This window comes from Phaenicophaeus curvirostris, chromosome 25 (genome assembly GCF_032191515.1).
Source record: "Phaenicophaeus curvirostris isolate KB17595 chromosome 25, BPBGC_Pcur_1.0, whole genome shotgun sequence".
NCBI classification, from domain to species: domain Eukaryota; kingdom Metazoa; phylum Chordata; class Aves; order Cuculiformes; family Cuculidae; genus Phaenicophaeus; species Phaenicophaeus curvirostris.
Window position 1 is genome coordinate 7,226,703 of NC_091416.1, and position 26,457 is coordinate 7,253,159.

A 26,457-nucleotide genomic window follows, 5' to 3' on the forward strand; every position below is an offset into this window, starting at 1 on the left:
CACTGATCATATTCTCCATTCCATCTAAAAAAATCATAGAATGGTTTGGGTTGGAAGGTGCCTCAAAGCCCATCCAGTCCCACCCCCTGCCATGGGCAGGGACACCTCCCACTGGATCAGGGGCTCCAAGCCCCATCCAACCTGGCCTTGAACCCCTCCAGGGATGGGGCAGCCACCCCTGCTCTGGGCAACCTGGGCCAAGGCCTCCCCACCCTCACAGCAAAACATTTCTTCCTAAGATCTCATCTCAATCTCCCCTTTTTCAGCTTAAAACCATTCCCCCTCATCCTCTCTCTGCACTCCCTGATTCAGAGCCCCTCCCCAGCTTTCCTGGAGCCCCTTTCAGCACTAGAAGCTGCTCTAAGTTCTCCTTGGAGCCTTCTCTTCTCCAGGCTGAACAACTCCAGCTCTCCCAGCCTGTCCTTGTACAGGAGGTGCTGCAGCCCTCAGGTCATCTCTATGGACTCGCTCCAGCAGCTCCATGTCCTCCCTGTGCTGACGACTCCAGAAATGGACACAAGGATCCACGTGCACTCTCGGAGAGTAAAAAGGCAGAGTTCCCTCCCTCAACTTGCTGGTCACTTTTCTGATGCAGCCCAGGACACTGTTGGCCCCAGGATGTCTCTGGCAGACCAGATATGTCATTTGCCTGTCCCTATTCCTTCTGAAGCAACAAAGCAGAGCTCACCCCCATCTCCGGTCCCTGTCTTGGCTGGTTTGGGGGTCACCAGCCCTGTGAAATCCCGGTGGGGCCACACTGGGCACATGGCAGGAGCCGGTCAATTCGGTTTCCCACGCCGATTTCTTTTGGCGTTCCAGCGGCCAGAACAGGGTGCAGGCCAGAGTCAGGAGTAAAATATCTCTGTAATAAACTGAAACATTTGGCTCTTTGAGCCAATGCCAGCTTTTATAACAATTTCCATCTTAAGCCGGCTCAATACATATTTAATGAAATCTTCTATAAAACCTTTAACAGCCCTCAATTCATTTCAAGTGGTAAATGAGTCAGCAGTTTGAAATGATGAGCAGGATTCAGACTCTGCTGTCGTTACTTAAGGAGAAGAAGTGATTCTTTTTTAATGCTTTTTTTTCTAAATAATATTTCTTTTTCTTTTTTTTATATTTTTTTTCCATTTTTTCTTTTTCTTCTCCTCTATTTTCCTTCTCTTTATTGCTGTGATGCTGCTCAGTAGAGGCAAGGACACGCACAAGTACCTTGGTACCGTGCCTCTGGTCCTTGCAGAGAGCCCTTGCCAGCCCAGCCCAACGTATCCGACTCTCCCTCCTCCAGTCTTTTGGTTGACTCAATGCCAAATAAGCCTCCTCAGTCTCTGCCTCAGTTTCCCTATGTGCTTAGTGCTGTCAACCTGGCGTGCGGTATTTTTTGAGAGCTCTGGAGGGAGATGCTAGCAATTAATGCAATCTGAATACCTCTAGCATGGGATGTGAAAGCATTCAAGTAGGAGATATTACATCCACCAAGCAAAACCTGCCTGGAGAGCACTCACTTGCCCTGTTATTCCCGTTTTCCCTCACTATCAGACATCAAAATCCACTAAAGAGTTCAAGTCGCAAAGAAAGGCAGACAGCAGCTGTGTAATCATCGCTATGAGGTACCTGCTCATTTGAATAATGAAATGGCATCTTTGTTAAAGGCAAGGAGACTTCCAAGCCGTCTTGTTCCACAGCTCACCTATAAAAGCCAAGCAAGCTTTGCAAAACATTTCAATTCTCTTGATCACTGTAATTACTGGACGGGATCCAGCGCTGCTCTCCGGCTCCCGCGTGCCAGCAGGTTCGACAGCACGGGTGTGGGCAAAGGCTTTAAAATAAAGTGAATCATGGCTCACTTTTCTTTTTTAAAGGCCTTTATTTTGTGTTTTATAGATTTTTCTCTTATTCCAGCAGCTCACCACAATGCCAAACAAGCACCTGCCGGCACGGGGATCTGTCAGGGCGCTTTTTGGTCAGGGTGAGCTGAGGCTGCAGAGATGTGTCACCAGCTGGAGTGCAACACGGAGCCAGGGAACTCCATAGGGAGAAAGTGCCCTTAAATATTGCTTTTAAATTCCAGTGAGTGGGTGATAGTGGCACAGAGCCTATTGCCGTCCTCTGGCTCACAGTCAACTGCTGGCTCTGCCGCAGACCTCATGGCCAGGGTCGACTTACCTAAAGCAATTCGATGGCAGGTTTTCTAGCACCCCCATGGCTATAGTTGTTCAGCATTTTCCAATTAAATTTTGCATTTAAATGGCCTGCATTCTGCTGAAGCCATATCAGATGCACGGCAGGTGGCCCTCCATTCTAGTTTTATTCTGGTGCCGCCGGGAACCAGCAGCCCCGGTAGCAGCTTTGTGGGCAGCTTTGTGCGTGGTCTGTGGTCTGGGGGCTATAAAAGCTGGTGAAGTTGGCAAACTAAGCATGGCTTAAGGGAGAAGCTGAACTGAGGAGACACCCTGGGACCTTGTATCTGCTCATCCTCAGTGCCAGGTGAGGTGTGGATCTGTCTGGGAGGCCTTGGGTACAGCTCAGATTTTGAGCAAGTCCAGAGAAGAGCAACGAAGCTGGTGAGGGGGCTGGAGAACAGGCCTTATGAGGAACGGCTGAGAGAGCTGGGGGTGTTTAGCCTGGAGAAGAGGAGGCTGAGGGGAGACCTCATTACTCTCTCCAACTACCTGAAAGGAGGTTGTGGAGAGGAGGGAGCTGGGCTCTTCTCCCAAGTGACAGGGGACAGGACGAGAGGGAATGGCCTCAAGCTCCAACAGGGGAGGTTCAGGCTGGACATTAGGAAAAAAATTTTCTCAGAAAGGGTCATTGGGCCCTGGAACAGGCTGCCCAGGGAGGGGGTTGAGTCACCTTCCCTGGAGGGGTTTAAGGGACGGGTGGACAAGATGCTGAGGGACATGGTTTAGTGTTTGATAGGAATTGTTGGACTCGATGATCCAGTGGGTCTCTTCCAACCTGGTTATTCTATGAGTCTATGAAAAATCAAATCCACTTGCTGCCATCAAGTGCCCAAAGTGTTTTCTTCCAGGTAGACCCTGACTCAGTGATATTTCAAGCCGAGATGAGGAGGTATTCCTGTGAATGCGACTCAGGTGAGATTGCCTCCGAAACCTACTGTACTCTTTTAATAACCACTATTGAAAATGGCTGAACTGGCCCTGGAAGAGCTGCTAAAAAGAGCAACTTCATTGTCCTTGAAAAGCGAAAGCAGTCTCAGGAGAGTGAAAGTGCAGAGCAGGGCTCCTTGAGCCTACCTAAGCAAAGACTGAGAGGAGACCTGGCTGCTCTCTATAAATATGTCAGAGAGGAAAACACAAGGGGAGGAAATAATGGCTGGAGTTAAAGGCCGTCACTGAGCAACAGCTAAATTTAGGCTGGGAGACAGAGGAAAAATCCTAACTGGCAAAGTAATTTGGTTCAGAACAAGCTGAACTCCTTCAAAGATTAAACTCCATTAGTTGGTGAATGGGATGACGTGAGGCCAGACCTAATCCAGCAGCTGGGATGATGATGAATGCAGATAGCTCTTGCTCAAGGGCAGGCACTAGGAGGTGACCAGGAGTCATTGAAGCCCACAATCACAGAATCATAGAATCATGGAGTGGTTTGGGTTGGAAGGGACCTCAAAGCCCATCCAGTCCCACCCCTGCCATGGGCAGGGACACCTCCCACTGGATCAGGGGCTCCAAGCCCCGTCCAACCTGGCCTTGAACCCCTCCAGGGATGGAGCAGCCACCACTGCTCTGGGCAGCCTGGGCCAGGGCCTCCCCACCCTCACAGCAAAATATTTCTCCCTAAGATCTCATCTCAATCTCCCCTCCTTCAGCTGAAAACCATCTTCCCTCATCCTGTCCTTGCACTCCCTGATCAAAGGCTCTTCCTCGGCTTTCCTGGAGCCCTTTTCAGTACTGGAAGCTGCTCTAAGGTCTCCCCAGAGCCTTCTCTTCTCCAGGTTGAACAACTCCAACTCTCTTATCCTGTCCTCATAGCAGAGGTGCTCCAGCCCCTGGATCACCTTAACGGCCTCCTCTGGACTCGCTCCAACAGGCCCATGTTCCTCCTGTGCTGAGGACACAGGGCTCCAGATGGAGTTTCACAAGACCAGAGAAGAGGGGCAGAATCCCCTCTCTTGCCCTGCTTGTCCTGCTGCTTTGGATGCAGCCCAGGACACAGTTTGGCTTTCAGGGCTATGAGGGCACTTTGTTGGATCTTATTGAGTTCTCCTCCACCACCACCCAAGTCCTTCTCTTCACAGCGTCAGTTGCAAAGCATCCCAAGGAACAAAACAGGGGAACAACTCAAAATACAAACGGAAATCTTTCCATCCAGATTGCTGTGTTTTTACAAGCTAAATTTTTAGCAGCTGTTTCGTGAGCGCATGCTGCTAATGAGAGCTGAGGATGCTAAATGCAAGGGCTGTGCTTTAAATTGTTAATCCCGCTCCAAATCCATCAGCAACGAGCCTGTCTGCCAAAACCAGTTGACTCCCAGCTGATCCCATCTATCTTTCATGTGACTCCAGTGAAGGCAGTCTCAGTGGCCACCGTGCCAGGATGGGACCTGTCACTTCTCCTCAGCCCACAGGAAAGTCAGTGAGGAGTTTGTTAAACAAAACCCATCGCAAGCTGTTATCTTCTACACACATCACCCAGATTAAATGGCACTTAATGGAATAATGAACCACGGGGAGAAACATACAAGGAAACGTCATTAAATCTTGTTAAAAATGAATAAAATTCCAAATCAATTCCCATTAGCAAAAGCACTGATATTTCACTTATCTTTAGGAGTTTTATTATGCGTTCATGCATAATCTGATATAATGATGGCTATTTCCCTCCAAACCCCTTTCTTCCTAATAAAAATGAGCAGGACAGAGGATCCAGGACTTTACTGTGTCATGGTTTCTTTTTCTTTTTTTTTTTAAGCATTATATGAAATATTTAAGCAATGTCTTTTGCTTCTCATGGTCATGCCCTTATTATGTCAAGTCAAATTAGTTAAGTATACAAATGAGAGTAAACAAAGGTGACAGATAAATGAAACACATGGTTAACCAAAGTGTCAGAGGCCTCTGTGTTCAGTCTGTCCATAGGTTCCTTGATGGGCTCCTCGTATGCAACCCTGTGAGAAGTTGAGAAGAAGATGCTCCAAGCTTCAGACAAACAAGTTACTCAAACGACCAGATGTGCTTGCCTCCCCCTCACCTTCTTTTCCCCTCTCCTGCACAATTTCCACTGTCATTTAAACACTGAGCGTACACTAAACAGAGCTAAGCAAAGAATGGAAAACAAAGTCCCTTGGATATTCATATTTCAGGGTCTGGAGAACAAGTCTTATGAGGAGCATCTGAGGGAACTGGTGTTGTTTAGTCTGAGGAAGAACAGGTTGAGGGGAGACATCATTGGGCTGACAATTACCTGAAAGGAGGTTGTAGTGACGTGGGTGCTGGTCTCTTCTCCCAGGTGATAGGTGATAGGACAAGAGGAAATGGCCTCAAGTTGCACCAGGGAAGTTTAGATTGGTTATTATGAAAATCTTCTTTACTGAAAGAGTGGTGAAGCCCTGGCAGAGGCTGCCCTGGGCAGTGGTGGAGTCTCCGTCTCTGGAGGCATTAAAAAATTGTGCGGTCATGGCACTTTGGGACATGGTTTTAGCAGGCGTGGTGGTGTTGGGCTAATAGTTGGACTGGATGAGGTGAGAGGTCTTTTCCTACCTTGACAATTCAGTGATTCTGTATTGGACAAACTCATAACAGAAGATGCCCGAAACAAAAAATCCCGAGTAAGAGGATATGTGCAGACAGATGGAAGTGCAAAAAGTAGCAAGGAGGCAATATTGGTCAGCATGTTAAACAGGAGTCAAGGCATGATAGACAGCAAGACACCAGCTGCTAAGCTGTTGTCAGGATTTTAATAATAATAGCAGGCTTATTTTGCATAAACTCACTGTGTGCATAATTCATAGATGTAATAAGCTGATCATTAGAAGAAGTCTCAGCTCACCTCCAAGCTGCATGTGGTCAGACCAAGGTATTCGGGCTGGACCACAGCAGAGAAGAGCTATTAAGAAGGAGGGTGAAAGAGGATAATTTATTCTAATTCATAAGACAGATTTAGCTTGACCCTTTTGTGTTCACTCACCTTGAACAGAGGCAGTTGAACTTCCCTAGTTTGAATTCTCCCTGAAAGCAAACTTTTCCTTCAAATCTTCCCCTCGACTGCAAAATTCCTGGGTTTTGTTGGGCCAGTTAGATTTTAGCAGACGTGCTGTGTTGCTTTGGATCCAAAGTTGGCTTATTTTATAACCCAAATCACAAATGAAGGGTCCTGGCTTTGCAAGATCCAAGTGCAGCCCTTGAAACGGTGGACAAGGCAGCTGTGATAATTGTTGGTGTATCGGCAGCCGCGCTGGGAGAAGCTTCGAAGAGCCAAGGGATCTTTAGCAAAGGCATGACAAGATCTGAATGTAAATTAGAAATGTTCAGCCACAAACTAAATGGCAAGGGTAATTAAGCCCTGGCTCAGCTAAGTGATGAAGGCGGTGAAATCTTCACTTCACTACTTCAAGGTGCTGAATCAAGGCACTGAGTTTTCCTGAAAGTTGCTTTTCTGGGTGGTTTATGAGATTCAGACCAGCTCTCACCAGAGAAAACCTTTTAGAAGTCAAACTAGAGAATTTTGCTTCCTTCTGGCCTTAAAACTGTGACTTTCTGACTTCTTCGTTGCATATTTATGGTGCAGAAACATCAAAAGGGCACGGCTGGGTCAGCGCAAATTGTGCGACTGTGAATTGTAGATTCCATAATCACATTTTTGACTCAAATTGATCCTCCGACCATGAAGAAATTTGCAAATATTTTCAAACGAGGAATATGGCGAGGACTTTTTCAATCTGTTTGCAGGCAGTTTGCAAGCAGCAAACCTTGGCAACGTTGGCTGAATACGTGATTAATGTCATGATTTATGTGCCTGGCTGTAGTTTCACCCAGCCTTCCTACTCCACACTACAAAGTTTGGGAAAGAAAAGACTTGTTTGCATCATAGAATCATAGAGTGTCCTGAGTTGGATGGGACCCAACAGGATCATTGAGTCCAACTCCTGCTCCCGCCCAGGACACCCCAACATTCACACCATGGGGCTGAGGGCCTTGGCCAAACTCTTCTGGAATATTGTCAGGCTTGGTGCTGTGACTGCTTCCCTGGGAGCTGTTCCAGTGCTCCACCACCCTCTGAGGAAGAACTTTCTCATAAATCCAACCTAACCCTCCCCTGGCATCTTCCTGCCATTCCCTCTGGTCCAGAGAGAAGAGCTCAGCACCTGCTCCTCCTCCTCCCCTTGTGATGAAGCTGCAGAGCATGATGAGGTCTCCCCTCAGTCTCCTCTTCTCCAGACAGAATAGACAAAGTGGCTTTCCCCACTCCTTGTACAGTTTCCCCTCTAAACCCTTCACCAACTTTATAGCCTCCTCTGGATACTCTCCAGTAGCTCATTTTCCTGGTTCTGCTCCTTCTAGTCCTGTGGTCTGAGATACCTACGTGTGGAAAGGATATTGTTTTCTGGGGGAAAATATAAATGAGAAATGGTTTGGTTTCCTGATGAATGTGGGCAGAGAGGGCAGTTTGTTCATCTAAAGGGACTTTTAGCGTATTCCCCTTTTCCCCTGCCACAGACAGTGGATAAACTTACTCACCAGCTTTGAGTGACAGCAGATGCAAATCAATCTGTTGAAGGAGCAGGTAATTCTAGCCGTGCATGAATACAGCACTATTTGCATCACAGATGAGTTTCCAAGATCCGTTCTCCCTCAGCACTCCAGCACCTCCCCAGAACCCTACAGAAACATCTACATTTACACCATCACCTCCCCACACTCCTTTTCTCCTTATTTTTGGGGTTCTGATAGGGAGGATCAGTGCTCTGCAGCTCAAGGGAGGAAGGAAGAGGTACATTAGGGAAACAAGGGCAGATCTGCCTCTTTCCCAAAATACCTGGAGGAAACCAATGCCTGCCTAAAGATCTGAGCAGGATAGTTGGTTTTCCATCGAGTTGAGGCTGCCTGAATCATTCCAATATTACTCTCACAGTCTGTGGTGTCTTGGAAGGTTTGCAGCCTGATGTCTGCATTTCTGTCCCATTTCTCCTTCCCTGATTACGTCCCTAATTGGGACCAACCTCTCTTGCTTGTTACTGCCTTCTCCTCTCATTCCCCCTTCACCTTGTACTCCTTTCAATGCCCTAACGTCTGTCTGGAGCTGCTTGAAGGAAAATGAACTTCCTTTTCCAGTAGGAAAACCATGTTTCTTAAGAAAAGAAAGGAGAGAGAAAGGAAAAGAGCCTTTCCCCAAGCCCCAGCTATTTCTTCCTGGTGGAACCAGAGTATGATTGATAGAAAGAGATCCAGTCTTGATATTAAGACATCAAATAATGGAGAGCCTCCCACTGTTTCTGATAAGACTTTACTTAGCCAGTCATTTAATGTATGTGTAACCATTCTTCTTCTGCCTTAAAATGGGGACAATTACACTTCTTATTTCTTGCAGAGTTGTAGTGAGCCTGAAGTTATTAATGCCTGTAAAACATCTCAGAGTCATTAGGGTATTTTGCTTTCCTACCATCAGAAAACATCCCGCTCTCTGTCGCCCAGCAAATGGTGCTGTCTCCAAACCATCCCTTGTATTTAGGTGAAAACAGAGAAGATGTCCAGCCACAGTGGAACAACCAGGGTGGCCAGTGCAGCCGAGCCAACATGCATGATTTTACATAATATTCTAGAAACCCTTACATTTTGCACAGACATTTTCATGAGTCAATCCCAAATCACTTAATTCCTGGAATTTCTGAGGGATAATGGGCTCTTTGCATCTGTGCAGACACAGTGCAGACCTCCCCTGGGAGGTCACTGATGCCAGTGGCTTTCAATGGACCATCTGAGGTGGACAGTCATAGAATCATAGAATAGTTTGGATTGGAAGGGAACTTAAAGTTCATCTAGTTCCAACCCCACAGTGATGGGCAGGTACACACCATCTCCACCTTCATTTTAAAGCCTGGGAAGCTAGGATGAGGTGACACATGCTCTCCCATCACAACTCTATCCCTATCACAGTCTCATCTTTGCTGGAAGTGTAACTAAAATAAGCTAGTTCCTGTGATGAATCTCAGCCCAATAACAAAAAAGCAGCAGGTGGGCCCAAATTTCTGCATCCCCCTCAAAATAAAACTGTTTGATAGCAAAATAAAGCCCTGGGGGTGTGTTAGCTACTCCAGAGTTTGTGGGGAAAATCCTGGGATGATGCGATTTGTCTGTCAAATGAGAGCAAAAAGGAATAAATATCCCGAGAGCAAAAACTATTATCCTTTCAGAAAGTGACACCAGAGATGTGATTTACTCCTTGTGTGGGTGTTGAGCCCTGGCAGCTGGAAGGAAGGTGAGATAATCCTGAGAAATACCTTAAAAAAATATAAATCCTGATAAAACACCATCTCCGCTTTGGAGGTGTTGCTCTGTAACCATGGGATGCTGCTGATCTTTCATGAACAACATTTAGAATTGTAGAATCATGGAGTGGTTTGGGATAGAATGGACCTCAAAGCCCATCTAGTCCCACCCCTGCCATGCACAGGGTCACCTCCCACTGTATCAGGAGCTCCAAGCCCCATCCAACCTGGCCTTGAACACCTCCAGGGATGGGGTAGCCACCCACAGGCTGGGTACAGCTTACAGCTTGGTGAGCTTTCTCCCTCCCCTGCCCTACCAGCTCACCAAGTATTCACTGTATATTTAATTATGCATCGTTTCCTGTTCTCATTAGAGACCTTCAAACAGCCTTGAAAATATCCTCATTCAGGGCTTATTTTGTCCTCGTTAAATTTTTATCTCAGCTAAAAGAGGAAGATAATAGCATTAAACCCTATGCAGAAGCACGTGAATGGGCAAGATCTCAGGAGCCGCTGTCTATCTGCCCACCCTGCCCATGCAAAGACACCCGCTTTGGGCTTTGTGGTAAAACCATAATGGTTTTATCCTATTTGAAAAACCAAGACACTTTTTTAGTTCCTGTACTAAAACAACATTTCCCAGCCACAGCCTAGTGCCTTGGTTCATTAAAACTCTTGGGGAGGATTTTAATGAGGAAAAAGGTTTTTTTATTATTTAGATTTTTCATTATTCCATTGCCCTTTGAGCCTTTTCCCCCTCCTGGTTGCTCTCTTTTGCTTTGTACCTCTGCACTTCTGGGGCTTGACCAAAGCAATCAGCAACCATGAGTTACTTCGGGCCATTTGGAGGCTCTTGGCTCACCTCCCAGGTCTGGTTGAGCTCTGCCATGGGCTGCCCTTCCCCTCTCTGCTCCTCCTCAAATCCTCAATGTTTTGCTGTGAGGATGAGGAGGCCCTGGCCCAGGTTGCCCAGAGCAGTTGTGGCTGCCCCATCCCTGGAGGTGTTGAAGGCCAGGTTGGATGGGGCTTGGAGCCCCTGATCCAGTGGGAGATGTCCCTGCCCGTGGCCGGGGGTGGAACTGGATGGGCTTTGATACCCCTTCCAACCCAAACCATTCCACGATTCTTTGAAAACTGAGGGAAAAACGTGAAAAAAGTTCTCTCAGGATGCATTTCAACGCCAAATGTATCAAGAAAGCTTTCCTAGCCTTCTTCATCTATCATATTCTCTGCCTTCTCCTTTTGCTCCTTATCACCTCTGCTCCTCAAAAAAAAAAGAAGATTGAAGTTCCCTATCACTAAATTCATAACTATTTGCCTGTAATTTCCCCCAAGGGAAGGTTATTAGCAGCAACTTAGTGCCTGATGGATGGCTGTGTTGCTGATGTTCTGTTTTGCATCAAGGCTTCTGAAGATGCAACATTTAAATTCACGTGGGCAGGCGTGTATTAAATAAAGGCAACAAAAATATTTATTACAGTGGGGAAATTAAACTGCAATTCTGTGCATACACTTATTTATAGTGATTTAAGAATCAATTATTGCATTGGCAGTCAATATGTGCCTTATTAAATCTTTGCAGAAAGGCGTCTCAAGAACTTCCAAGCAAAAAACTGATTGAATTCTCTCCTATAATTGCTCCTTTGTGTCTCCATTTGCTGCCCATGAGCTGTACCATCTAGGTTCAACATACCTTGCATAGAATCATTGAATCATAGAATCATGGAATAGTTTGAGTTGGAAGGAACCTCAAAGCCCATCCAGTTCCACCTCCTGCCAAGGGCAGGGACACCTCCCACTGGATCAGGGGCTCCAAGCCCCATCCAACCTGGCCTTGAACCCCTCCAGGGATGGGGCAGCCACCCCTGCTCTGGGCAACCTGGGCCAGGGCCTCACCATCCTCTTTCCAATTCCCTCTTCCAATTTAAAGCCATTCCTCTTCGTCCCATTGCTACAGATCCTTGTAAAATGTCTCTCCCTGTCTTTCCTGGAGCCTCTTTCAGTACTGGAAGCTGCTCTAAGGTCTCCCCACAGGCTTCTCTTCTTCAGGCTGAACAAGCCCAACTCTCTTACCCTGTCCTCATAGCAGAGATGCTCCAGCCCTTAGATCATCTTCGTGGCATCTTCTGAGCCCATTCCAAAAGTTCCATATCCTTCTTATGTTGGGGATTCCAGAACTGGACACAGGACTCCAGATGAGGTCTCAGGCAAGCATGGACTGTGGTGAGGAGCTATGTGATAGTGCATTAATACAGCTGTGAATTGATTTTATTTTCTTGTCTTTATTCACTTCCCTTCCCACTTCCCAAAACTTTTTTTTTTCCTCTCCCATAATTCATTTAATGATTGCAAATAGATCACTGTAAACTCCCAGTAATGGAGCAGTAATTACCTAAGAAGTGATGGATTTGGGTGGATTTTGGAGGCTAAATGATCTGAGAGGCACTGTACAACATAGAAGCGACTATTTGAAGCTGATCAATTAAATACTGTGAGTTTTCTGCTTATTCCTCTTTATAACCAGCTGCCAGCTTAAACTTTAAGGGGGATTCAAAGGTCCCCAGGTCTCCCTCACAGTGCATTTATCAACACATTTGGAACAGAGCCATCAGAGAACTTAACGCTGCCCTTCATGTTGCCAGAGTATCTGCAAATCTATCATTTCCAGAGCATCCTTTAACCCAGTATTTGTTAGTGATGTCCCTGTTTCGCAGGCAGGTAAGGGGCATCTCAGCAAGAAGACGGTCATATCTTGCCCTCATGGATGTGGGCATTTTTTTTGTTGTGAACATGGCACAAAAAGCATCCTTTTTGGGGGGCAGTTTGCAAACTTTTGGTGTAATAGAGCTGGATTCCTGTGTTATTGGCAGGATGCAGCTCTTTAAATCTTCCCCATGAACCTCCAGGCGGAGGAAAACTGTCCTGTGAGCCCCTAAATTCAGGGATGCAGTCAGGCCATCTGGCAAATGATTGCTCAAAGGACAAGCCACTAGTGGGAGCCGTGGTCCCACACAACCCCAGCAGACCCTACACTTGATGTCCACGGGCAGAAATGGTCCCGTGTCCCTGCAGGCTCCGTCTGAGCTTTCCTTATGGGTTTGTCAAAGGCATTCCCATTGCTCCTGGTATTCCTCTCCTTGCATAATCCAGCTGGAGGCCAGTTCCCAGTGGTGTCCCCAGGGCTCAGTGCTGGGTCCAGCCCTGTTCAATGTCTTTATCAATGACCTGGATGAAGGCATCAAGTGCACCCTGAGCAAGTCTGCAGATGACACTAAGCTGGGCGGAAACGTGGATCTGCTGGAGGGTAGGGAGTCTCCAAAGAGATCTGAACAGGCTGGATCCATGGGCTGAGACCAATGGCATGAGGTTTAACGAGGCCAAATGCTGGGTCCTGCACTTGGGGCACAACAACCCTGAGCGGCTCCAGACTAGTAGAAGTCTGTCTGGAAACTGCCTGGAGAAGAGGGACCTGGGGGTGTTGGTTGACAGTGACTGAACATGAGCCAGCAGTGGCCCAGGTGGCCAAGAAGGCCAATGGCATCTTGGCTTGGATCAGAAACGGTGTGACCAGCAGGTCCAGGGAGGTTCTTCTCCCTCTGGACTTGGCAGTGGTGAGACTGCTCCTCGAATCCTGTGTTCAGTTCTGGGCCCCTCACCACAAGAAGGATGTTGAGGCTCTGGAGCGAGTCCAGAGAAGAGCAACGAAGCTGGTGAAGGGGCTGGAGAACAGGCCTTATGAGGAACGGCTGAGAGAGCTGGGGGTGTTTAGGCTGGAGAAGAGGAGGCTGAGGGGAGACCTCACTGCTCTCTCCAACTACCTGAAAGGAGGTTGTGGAGAGGAGGGAGCTGGGCTCTTCTCCCAAGTGACAGGGGAGAGGACGAGAGGGAATGGCCTCAAGCTCCCCCAGGGGAGGTTTAGGCTGGGAACACGTCTTCATTCATGTCTAGGATGGAGGCAGCTTTCAGGAGGTTTTCTATCCAACCATCTCCTTTGTAGTCTCGGTTTAGCATCAACTGTTCCCCTACTCTCCTCTTCCAGCTAAAAAGCATCTTTCCTATTGCATCTCCTCTTGGGAAACTGGTTCGTTGCCTGAAATAACTGTATTTCATGGGTGCATTTGGTGGATTCATGGCTCTGTTACTGCCCAAACACGTCAGCTGTCACAGCCTAAAGATGTAGCACAAGAAACCTGCTGGGATGAGTGAACAAGAGAGGGTGAAATGCACAGCGCAAGAGTTCAGGACACTTCTGCTTCTGGACCAGAGCATCCAAATCACAGCTGAACAAGCAGCTTCACGTTGTTTGTTCAGACCTTACTGGCTGGCCTTGAGGAGGAAATGATATCTTATTAGGGACTCTAATAATGTTCCAGATCATCCTCCGTACCGAGCAGATCTGAAGGATTAGCAAAACAAATGCAGTAATGACTTTTCTGTGAAATTAAAATTTTGTAAGATAATCCAAAGAGGAAATAGAAATTTTATTTCAATTATGCATTCAACTTTCTCAGCTCATTTTTGGGTCAGGGTTTTAACTCCAGGGGAAATTTATAACAGCATTGGGCCAGGAAAGGCTCAAACGTTGCAGCCTGCACCTGGATCACGCTGTCACACTGATGCACTCTCATGTACCACCCAGCGTGCCTGCAAATATGCCCCTAAACCTGTCCTTTCCCAATTAAAATCCAGGCTGTGAAGCACAAGCACCCTGCACACATGAGATATTTTGTCCTGTGTAATAACTGCATGAATAATTGAAATTCCTTGCATTGCTCATAATTGAGGAGTCCTGGGCACAGAAGCTGTTAACAGATGGACTGTCCTTTTTCCTTATTGCAACAGAGATCAGAGCATCATAGGGAAGGTCTGTGGAATAAATTGGGACTGGGGTTTATTTCTGACATGACTTTTAAAGGTTCCACTTTGTGCTTTAAAGAGCTGTGTTGATGGCAGTGATATCAGCCCCAAAATGGGTTACTGGGGGGAAAACCATCCAGGCAAGTGGGTTTTACAATTTAAACAAGATTTACATTTTAAACAAGATTTATGTATTTCGGAATCACAGAACCACAGAATGGTTTGGGTTGGAAGAGACCTTAAAGCCCATCCAGTTCCACCCCCTGCCGTGGGGGTGAAGCAACTGCTTTCCCAAGCTCCAAAAAACGATATCTTGGGACATTGCTCTAAAATAGGGGTGAAGTGAGTTCCTAGAGCAGAGAGGGCAGTTGAGACTATGTCCCACTTGCTGTCACCAAAAGGTTAATTGTCATGAAAGATTTAACCTTCAGTGGAGGTTTTATTCCCCATCCTATCGGCTCTACGAATGTCCAGGAAAGAAAAGCATTAAAGAAATAAAAACTGGGTAATTCATTAGCAGCCATAATCTGGTGTGTCACATCTGGCCAGGCACTGCAGTGTGCATCGTATGCCTCAAAAGCAAGGAAATGAGAGGTTAACGCATTTCCTTAGTTTTGTGAGCTGTCTACAGGCCGCGCTCTTATCTTAATTGATACAGCATCAGCCTTTCTCCGCACGCCTCCAACAACAAGCCTGGCTTTTTGTCCTCTCAAGTTATTAAAGACTCCACTCGGGGCGATAGAAAGAACAGACAGACTTGCTGAGCACGTGGTTCTGGTGCAAAGCACTAGAAGTCCTTTATTTCAGCCTCTCAGAGCACAGGAGACATTTATTTCTTCTTCCAATATTTGAACCCTTTGCTTTTGGGCTCTGGAGTGGAAGATACGATCCAACACCATCCTTACTCTGTGTGTTGAGGACAAATAATCACAAAATCAGCCAGTTTCTCACCCCAGATGGGAACACGTCCTGGCCATCTGGAAGCAGGTGGCCATGGACAGGTAGCATATAAAGCTCACAAAATATCTCTGAGAAATACCATGGTTTCAGCATATTTTCCAGCCCTGGATAGAATAAAAACTCTTCACAACCAGTACCACTGGGACAGACCCAACGAGCCACCACTCACAGCCAGATGATCCCAGCCCCAGCAGGTCATGCACACATCTGGCTGTGAGAAATGCAGGGACAAGCATCAGACTCAATGATCCCCATGGGTCCCCTGCAGCTCAGGATGTTCTATGGTTCTGTGATGAGGGGATGGGACCCTTCGTTTCAAGCCTCCATCAGGATAAAATGGTGAGAGAAAAGCTTTTCCATTGGGGCTGGACACAGGCATCATGGACCTTCATTTAATCACTTGTGCCCAAAACCATATGTAGGTTATGTCCATCTCCTACACAAGGTGCAGCAAAGTCTCCCAGGACCAGCATCGAGATCATTCCTCACCAAACAGCTGGGTTCTCAGCACTTCAGCCACCGATACCAGCTTTGTCCCAAAGCTCTCCCTGCTTCCATAAATAAGTACATTATTTATATATATTTATTCTTTAGATATTGCCAGTGGGGTGACAAGGATTTTGGACCCAAATTATAGAACAGTTTGGGTTGGAGGGGATTTAAAGATCATCTGGTTGCAGACCCCTGCAGGAACACATCCCACTGGATCAGGGGCTCCAAGCCCCATCCAACCTGGCCTTGAACCCCTCCAGGGATGGGGCAGCCACCTCTGCTCTGGGCAACCTGGACTAGGACCTCCCCACCCCCACAGAAAAACACTTTTTTGTAAGATCTCATCTCAATCTCTCCTCTTTCAGCTGAAAATATTTCCCCCTCCTCCTACAACAGCAAAATGCTTCACTTATTCAGCTTCCAGGTCCCATAGGATTCCTCACAAGCACTTTTGGGTTTGGTGCGCAATGGGCTCTGTTTGATCAGAATATATATAGGAGTAAGAAAAATACATGTAGTATCAAAAAAAACCCCACAATAAATAGGATTTCCATCAGCCATGAACTGAGTGTGGGACACACAGTGTGGCAGTTTGTCTCTGACGTGGAACAGCATGAGCAGCGTTTACCGGAACTACATCCCAAAATAGTCTCATTACTCCTCAATATGCCATGTCAGCACCCAGCAGTGAAAATAGTCCGCACTGATGCCTTCAGACTTCGGCAGAGCCATAATGGGAAACAAATTGCGCGAGACTCCGGGCGATGGAGTGATGGCAATCTGCATTTGTGCTCTCAAGCGAGCCGGGCTTCAGCCCGGAATTCGATAAATACTGGTAGAGTTAATTCTCCAAGAGTGTCTCTTTGGTGATGGATTAGATTGACAGCTGTCAGTGAGCTGACAGCTTCTTGTGCTTCATCCCCAGCAGAAATGGAGATGGAGGAGAGCCAGTGGCTCTTATAAGTCCAGGGGAACAAAAATCAGTGTAAGAGACAGCCACCCCTGGAGCGGCTCAGGAAGGAAAGACATTCCCTGTGGATATTTACATGCCATGAGGTGTGCAAGTCTTTTAAATTCTGCTTAAAAGTAGAAAAAAAACACTAAAACTAAAAAAAAACAAAAACACTACAAATGTTGCACACTTGAGTTATTCCAACAGGCAGTCCTGATGCCGACCTGCTCTTCCCCATCCATTTCTTTTTTTCAGGCATAAACAGCAGTTCAGGCTGTCTGGGAGATGTCAGAAGTGATCCATGAGCTGGCTTCTTGAATCTCAAAGCTGTTTTAGGAAGTCATTACATATCTCAAGGTACTTCGGTAGATGGGTTTTATTCACCTTCTTCTCCCCAGCCCCTTTGCTGTTCCCGTTTCCAAGCTTATTCCTGCTGAAGCCTCCAACTCTGCTTTTTAATAAAAGGCAGGACTCCTGTCTGACTCCAGGATCAAGGGATTTAAGGCAAAACCCACCAATTTTCACATTACTTAGACCCCAAGAACCAGCAGTGCTTCAGCTCAGGCCTTTTCCTACCTGAAGTTGATTAAAACGAGAACTGGAAAGCTGGAAATGAGCCGTAAGAAATGCAGGGCTGAACTTTTGATGGGAGTAAAAGGGGAAAGTGGAAATGAATTGCTATTATGCACGTCATGTAGTCCCTGATAGTGCTGCTGAGTGTAGTCATACATTGATATAGAGTCAGCAGGAGTCCATTTTTACATGGCTATAGACAGGGAGATGGATATATGGACCATTATATGTTCCCAGCTGGAGAAGAGTGACATTGCTTTGTGTCCAGAAAGCCGTGGTGTTACTTTGGGCTTTGTGGTGGCTACTTCTCCTTTTCTTCTTTCTTACCACAACTTGCTCTCATGGGATGGGATCATGCAGCGTAGCTGCCTTTGTTTCTGCCTTCTTGATCATCATCGCCCTTCCAGGGAGGCAGGGGCTGGGGAAATGAGCCTTAATAGTTCTGTGATGCTCTTAGTGTTCATACACCAACCTTGGGATCTACAAGTCACTCCAAAAAATATCTTCAGACCAAATCCAGACTTCTCTTCAGAGTTGCAGCTCTGGGCAGGTTTCAACCTCATGTTTTCTTCTAGGGGTGGGATTTTGAGGGTTTTCTGGATACTGTGAACAAGGTCTTGCCTCATTTGGGTTAATATCCAAGTGGAGACCGGTGACAAATGGTGATCCTTAGGGGCTGGTATTAGGACTGGTGTTTTTTAACATCTTTGTCGCAGACATGGACAGTGGGATTGAGGGCACCCTCTGCAAGAATGCCTATGACACCAAGCTGTGTGGCACAATCAACACACTGGAAGGCAGGGATGCCACCCAGAGGGATCTGGGAGCGCTGGAGAAGTGGGGCTCTGTGAACCTCATGGAGTTCAACATGACCAATTGCAGGGTCCTGCACCAGACCTGGGGCAATCCCAAGCACAAGTTCAGGCTGGGTGAAGAATGGATTGGGAGCAGCCCCGAGGAAAAGAACTTGGGGTGCTGGGGGATGAGAAGCACAACATGAGCTGATAAAATGCGCTTGCAGCCCAGAAAGCCAAACCGTGTCCTGGGCTGCATCCAAAGCAGTGGGACCAGGAGGGTGAGGGAGGGGATTCTACCCCCTGCTCTGCTCTCGTGAGACTCAACCTGGAGTCCTGTGTCCAGTCTGGAGTCTTCAGCACAGTAAGGATGTGGGGCTGTTGACGCAAGTCCAGAGGAGGCCACAAAGATGATCTGAGGGCTGGAGCACCTCCTGTATGAGGACAGGCTGAGAGAGCTGGGGTTGTTCAACCTGGAGAAGAGAAGGATGTGGAGAGACCTTAGAGCAGTGTCCAGTACTGAAAGGGGCTCCAGGAAAGCTGGGGAGGGGCTCTGGATCAGGGAGGGCAGGGAGAGGATGAGGGGGAATGATTTTTAGCTGAAAAAGGGGAGATTGAGATGAGATCTTGGGGAGAAATGTTTTGCTGTGAGGGTGGGGAGGTCCTGGCCCAGGTTGCCCAGAGCAGGGGTGGCTGCCCCATCCCTGGAGGGGTTCAAGGCCAGGTTGGATGGGGCTTGGAGCCCCTGATGCAGTGGGAGGTGTCCCTGCCCATGGCAGGGGTGGGACTGGATGGGCTTTGAGGTCCCTTCCAACCCAAACCATTCCATGATTCTAACCCAAGCCTTTTGAGGCTGTGGCAGCCCCCGCCCCACAGAGCAATGCCATGGTTTGGGAATATTTGCACTGAACACAATGTAACCATTTGCTTTTTACAGAAAGGCAAATTTTTTTCATAGACGAAGTATTTAATTTTAATTAGTAGCCAAGATTGCTCTTTCTCATCTTCCGCCTCTGTAATCCTTCCCTAAAATTAAAATGATTTTTTTCTAATTGGAAATTAGAAAAAAATATTACAGACTCACATGAAATTGCAGTCTGTATTTGCAGCCCAAGTCACTGTGCATCCCTTTTAGAAGAGAATTGGGATATAGGTGGCTTCATCCATCCCATCTGCCTTTCGGTGCCGGGTTTGGAGTCCTTCCTGCACCTTTGGGTTAAAACACATGATGCTTAATTGAGTTATCCAAACTCTTCTCCCCTTTTCACCAGGGTGGACTTCTCCTGAGGTTTTGAACCGAAACAAATTGCCTCTTTTCCTAGTTAGATCTCCCCGGGGCGAAGCTCTGCAGCAAATTAGGTATTAACATCTGTACAGCTCTGTTATCCACCATGCCAATCACAGCTCCATAATTGCCCACAATGTCTTCCCTGAAGGATGCCTGCTTGTATGTTTAATAAAACAACCAAAACGGGTCTCAAATTTCCTTGCTCGTATGAAAAATTCATAGCTGCAGTTCCCAGCAAGTGTTGATCCGTCGTCCGCCTGCCATCGGCAGCGAGGGGGAATCCTGAGCCCAAGGTGATGCTGGCAGAGCAGTGGTGTTGAGTGGCTCCTCTCCTAGCACATACCTAGAGATGCACACCAGGAATGCAAGGGGGAAACTGAGGCAGGGGAATGAGAAGCAAAGAGAGTATTTGGGGTGGAAAAAAAAAAAGAGAAAAGTGTTTTTTGTCATCTTTGCAGTATTAAGTTGGAACACAGTAACTCCAAATAATCACCAAGTGAGGCTGTAGCACCTTCTGGGGCTTCCCAAACTCCTTGGCAACTTGAGCACTGCCGGCAAGCGATTTCAAGCTCGTCTGCTAAAATATGCACCCAAAAATGTAGCGTAAATTGTATATTTGATTGTAAAAATTGCAGTTCATGCTGTGTTGCTTAGTGACATAAATCATCCGGCAGCAGGGCAGAATACTAATGCTCGACTTGTGTTAGGAGCTGACACGGAGCAGCCTAGGTAAGGATTTATCTACCAACCAAATGTTGTTCCCAAGAGAGCAGCACAAGCAATTCTGCATAACAAACACTTTCCTCAGCTGTGGGATACAGGCACGGATGCAAACCAGGGGAAAACATATCCGGCTGCTTCTTCCTGACAAACTACCTGGAAGAGACTGGTGCAGAGGACAGGAGGAGGACAAGTTTTCTGCTTGGATATTTGATGCCATTAGAGAAATAAAAAAGCTCAACTGCATACGGGACAAGTGGCATTGATCAGTCATCATTACCAGCCCAAAGCTGAAAGGAAGGGAAAGACTTACAGGGAAGTTTTGCTTCAATCTGATAACATGATGGAGCTTTATTTCAGAGTGTGGTTTTATAGGCTGAGCCTCACAGGCTCCTGTTTTAGAGGTGGGGAAACTGGTTGAGGCTCTTTGCAGCTCTCATGATGGTCATTATGGCATTGCTTCAGGCTTGGGGAAGAGCAGTTGGAAAGCTGCCTGGCAGAGGACCTAGGGGTGCTGGTCAACAGTGGCTGAACATGAGCCAGCAGTGAGCACAGATGGCCAAGAAGGCCAACAGCATCCTGGCTTGGATCAGAAACAGTGTGGTCAGAAGGAGCAGGGAAGTCATCTTTCCCCTAGACTCAATACTGGTGAGGTCACACCTCGAATCCTGGGTTTAGTTTTGGACCCCTAACTCCAAGAAGGACATTGAGGGGCTGGAGCGCATCCAGAGAAGGGGAACGGAGCTGGAAAAACCACTGGAGCCTGGGGATTCTGGGGGTGGCTGAGGGACCTGGGGCTGTTTAGCCTGGAGAAGGGCAGGCTGAGGGGAGACCTCATCACTCTCTGCACCTCCCAGAAAGGAGGTTGTGTTGAGACAGGTGCTGGTCTCTTCTCCCAAGCAACAATAAATGATAAGACAAGAGAAAATGGCCTCAAGTTGGGAGATTTAGATTGTCTATTAGGAAAAAATTCTTTACTGAAAGAGTGGAGAAGCATTGGCAGAGGCTGCTCAGTGCAGTCCTGGAGTCTCCCTCCCTGGAGGGATTCAGAAAACATCTAGATGTGGCACTTCAGGACATGCTTTAGTAGGCAAGGTGGGGTTGATTTGATGGTTGGACTGGATGATCTTCGAGTTTTTATCCAACCTTAACAATTCTATGATTCTATCAATCCCCAGGAAAAGAGCACAGGTGGGACAGTTGGGTTGTGGTTAACAGGTCTTTATGTGTAATGGGCTCCCATAATCAACGGTCACCCAGTGTTTTAGGGATGCTCTTGGCTCCATGAGCAATGCTGCTTTCGGCACGTGCAGAGTTACCTGCTTCTCCTGCCAAGCTGCTTCCCTACAAAGGCTCCCTGGACATAGTATCTCTGCTAACCCTTCTTCCCAACAAGCTCTTATCTTCCTGTAGCTGCCTCTTCAGGCGTTGCAAATACCACGATTCCATTTTTCCCAAATAGTCCAGGGGGGAAACTGGGCATTTAGTTTCCAAATAAACCCCTCAGATTGTTTTTTTATTTTTTCCCCTTGCTGCTGCCAAAGTGGTTGTAATAATAATAATTAATCATGAGCAAAGCTCTCTCTCTTGAATGGGACAATATTAATTCTAGCTGGCAAGCTATATCATGCTTTACAAACATTAACTAATTAATCCTCAGAATAACAGAAGGTGCTGTTTAACACCCGAATTGTGATGAGCAAGGCAACATCCCTGGGATAAAAACCTTCCTCCAAAAGGAGATGGTTTGTGTTTGAGGGATATGGGAGATGCTTAGGAGCATTGCAGGGGGATCAGAATCCCTGTGGGATGGTTGTGCTAAAAGTAGTGTGTTAGTATCTGATAGGAATGGTTGGACTTGATGATCTGATGGGTCTTTCCCAACTTGGTGATTCTATGATTCTATGATTCTAAATTCACATAATTTCCAGGTTGAACAGCAGAGAAGAGCCGGGGCTTAGAGTGGGCTGGGCAGTGCAGGGAGCAGCACAATGCCCCTATTTTTGAGGGGTCAAAGAATCGTTTGGTTGGAAAAGACCTTTGAAATCAACAAGTCCAACTGTACCTGTCCACTACTAAACCAGATCATTGAGCACCTCATCCACCCGTCTTTTAAATACCTCCAGGGACAGGGACTCCACCACCTCCCTGAGCAGCCTCTGCCAGTGCGCAAGAACCCTTTTGGTGAAGAAATTTTTTTTCCTAACATTCAATCTAAGCCTCCCCTGGTGCAACTTGAGGCCATTTCCTATGAGCGGTCCCTTTCCACCATGAAGCTGCTCCTTTAATGATTTATAGTTTATTCCACTTTTCCTTCTTCCCTCTAATTTACCAACTTGTTCGGGTTTTTTTCTCCCTCTCTCAGCTAGAACAATGGGAGGGTTTTGAAGCTGGAGATGTAATAACGCCAGAGTCTTCAGTTTCCCAGTTATGATGCCTCATTATAAAGTTATTTCCCCACAATTTGAAATATAAATGATGCCTTTGATGTCTGCATTTTTAAAATTGCTCTTTTTAATTTTCTCCTTTTAATTTTTTCCCAACAAGATCCACACAACCCTCTATCCCGCCCCCCCCCCCAAACACCAGCGTTTCTTCACCCAGCCCCACTGCTCCGATGCGGCATTGTAAACACGGCTTGGGCAGAATAAATAAAATGCCTCGAATTGCAAGATTTTGCTTTGAACAAATGGGATAATTGGGGCAGCTGGAAAAAAAAAAAAAAGAAAGAAAGAAAAAAGAAACAGCCTTGAATGCGATTTCTTTTATTTTTTTTTTCTTAAAGGAGGGGAAAATAAAGCAAAGCCTCCCTGCTTTTGAGTTTTTACCAATAAATAAGAGGCAGAAGCCCATCTGGGTGAGAAGCACTCTCAGATGTCCCTCTGAGCTGTGTTCCCACCACCAGCTCCAACTCCTTTTCCCCTCCAGATTTCAGTGGTGGTGCAGGACAGGGCACTGTGATGTGTTAGCAGTCAGGAAGTGCACGCGATAGATAAGCCCCTGCCAATTTTGCTCTAAACTTACTTAATTAAAAGCTGGAGATGCTGGGGTGATGCCAGCTCTACATGCATTCCCCTGCTTTTTCCTATGTGTACAAAAAAAACATGGAGCTGTTGGAGTGAGTCCAGAGGAGGCCACAGAGATGATCCGAGGGCAAAAGCACCTCCCATAGAAGGACAAGCTGAGAGAGTTCGAGTTGTTTAACCTGGAGAAGAGAAGGCTCTGGGGAGACCTTAGAGCAGCTTCCAGTGCTGAAAGGGGCTCCAGAAAAGCTGGGAAGAGGCTCTTGATGAGGGAGTGCAGGGAGAGGAGGAGGGGGAACTGTTTTGCCCCATCCCTGGAGGGGTTCAAGGCCAGGCTGGATGGGGCTTGGAGCCCTTGATCCAGTGGGAGGTGTCTCTGCCCATGGCAGGGGATGGAACTGGATGGGCTTTGAGGTCCCTTCCAACCCTGCCCATTCCATGATTCTGTGATGGATTTTTCCTGTGTGTTTGATCATTATCCCCAGGGCAGCAGGGATGAGTAGGAGAAAGTACGTGGGTTTGAAGGGAAAGCGTCTTCCCACCAGCATCCCTGGGCGGACAAGTGCCCCATATCCAACGAAGCTTTTTCTTGGCAAGGCTGGTGTTTGGAGGCAGGAGGGAGCCCACGAGTGCCAGGCTCTGCCTGTCTGATGCCGGTGATAAAAACCTCATTGCTGTGAGTTTAATTAAAAATTATTGTTTCATTTGCGTGGCAGAGGCCCACCCTTTGCTTGCAGATGGATCTGTGGAAGCGGGTTCAGCAGGGTGTATGTTATCTGCAACAGCGATTAATAGAGCGCGGGAGAGAGGGCGGCACTTTTGGGAACCAAGTGGGAAGAAGGGAGAGGAAAATTAATGCCAGCCCAGGTTGGCAGCATCCCCTGGGATTGCTGGGGAGGTGGAAGATGCTCCCCAAACACTGGGACAGGACCTCTGCCAAGGCAGATAAGTCAAGGGTAAAGCATTGCTCTATTATTTTTTTATTTCTGCAGTTTAACATTTCCCTCACCTGATCTGTCAGCTCAATTTCCAGAGGTGATGTGCCTCCTCAAGTCTGAGCATTTCAGGAAATCAGAGAGAAGAATGCCATCCTGGCTGCAGAGCTCTGCACTGGATTTATCCAAGGGATGCTGGAAGGAAGCATCTCCTTGAAAAAGTCATATCAGTCAGGGAGTTCCTCTCTGCTGTGGTATAATGGGAAATCATGGCCACTTGGGGTTTAAAACTGGTGCCCAACCAACAGGAGAAGAAGTTCCCAGGGCAGGGAGCAATGCCAGTTTAGCAGCTGCATAAACAGGATGGCAAAAGAAGGCTTGGGAGTGGGGAAGGATTCTTTGGAACCCTTAAAATCTCATGGAAAACTCCAAATCCAGAGCAATATCTCATCTCATGCAAATCTTGACACCATCCTCCTTGCAATGGAAAATGAGAACTCCAGAGAAGCTGTAGCTTCTCCATCCTTGAAGGTGTTCAAGGCCAGGCTGGATGGGTCTTTGAGCAACCTGATCCAGTGGGAGGTGTCCCTGCCCATGGCAGGGGGTGGAACTGGGTGGGCTTTGAGTTCCCATCCAACCCAAACCATTCCATGATTTTATCATAATAGATTCTGCCCCTCTGCTCTACTCTGGTGAGACCCCACCTGGAGTCCTGTGTCCAGTTCTGGAGTCCTCAGCACAGGGAGGACCTGGAGGTGTTGGAACGAGTGCAGAGGAGGCCACAGAGATGATCTGAGGACTGGAGTGCCTCCTGTACAAGGACAGGCTGAGAGAGTTGGAGTTGTTCAGCCTGGAGAAAAGAAGGCACTGAGGAGACCTTAGAGCAGTTTCCAGTGCTGAAAGGGGTTCCAGGAAAGCTGGGGAGGGTCTCCTGATCAGGGAGTGCAGGGAGAAGTTGAGGGGGAATGGTTTTTAAGCTGAAAGAGGGGACATTGAGATGAGATCTTAGGGAGAAATGTTTTGCTGTGAGGATGGGGAGGCCCTGGCCCAGGCTGCCCAGAGCAGGGGTGGCTGCCCCATCCCTGGAGGTGTTCAAGGCCAGGTTGGATGGGGCTTGGAGCCCCTGATCCAGTGGGAGGTGTCCCTGCCCATGGCAGGGGTGGGACTGGATGGGCTTCGAGTTCTTTTCCAACCTAAACCATTCCATGATTCTATGATTCTCTAAGCTGAGCATCCCTGGAAGACTGTAAATCACCAGGAGGTGACACATCGCAGATAACTTTCCTGGCTTCATGGCAGACGGGTACCTTGAAACAAGCTGCAAATTAAGATGAGAGTAGATGAGATTGTATTTAAAATCTATAATATACTTGTTTTGAACAGGCCCCCAAGCTGGACGTATTATTATTTTATAAAAATAGGATATTAAAAAAGCGAATCAGACTCAGATGAAAAATTTAACAGCCAGTGCGATTTAAGTTTTCATCGTCTCATGATGTCCGGAGAATGGATGTCATCTTGAAAAGGACAAACCGCAAATTAAAGTGATAGTCAGATGATAAAAACCTTCACTTAAAATATATATTTCTGCCCCATGTTATTAATAACATGCAAGATGAATATTTTAAACCAGATGAATTTTAGAAAACGTCATTTCCAACCCAGATCGAAAGCTTTTCGCTGAGTGTACAGCAGCAGGGAGAAGGAGCTCTCGCTGTATTCACTGCAAGACTGCTATGTATATTTTATAGATGTTAAATATAAATATCACCTCCTTCATCCTCCTCATCCTCGCTGCATTTTCTTCTGTCTATTTGCACTCTGAGGCCAACATTAGCCCAGCTACTTTTGAGGGAGGCAGGGATTTGCTCTGCGAAAGGGAAAAAGTCAGTTTTGTCCAGCAAAACTGCCAGCCCTTATGGATGTTACTCTTCTAAAGGGCACACGAGCATCTCAGTGCCGGGTCTTCATGCGTCAGAGCAGGAGGGAGAAGTCCATAACTCACTACTGGGCCCAGGATGCATAATTTATCCCTTGCTGTTCTCTATCAATTGGTTATTAAAAGTGTCCTCCCTGTGATGGGCTGTATTAAGTATGTAAGAGGGAAGAGATGAATCGAGTTCCCAAGGTAACTAACACCCAGTTACAGTCCATAAGGAAAACTTTGCTTACTTTGCCACAAAAGATTGGGTTTGGAGCCCATTTAGCAGTCAAAAAATATGATTTTGGTGCAAAATAAAGCAGCATCCCCATGTATCCAGCATCCTGAAGCAGCTTCCAGTATTAAAGGGGCCTTACAGGAAAGCTGGGGAGAGGCTCTGGGTCAGGGATTTTAGGGACAGGATGAGGGGAAAGGTTTTTCAGCTGAAAAAGGGGAGAGTGAGATGAGATATCAGGAAGAAACATTTTGCTGTGA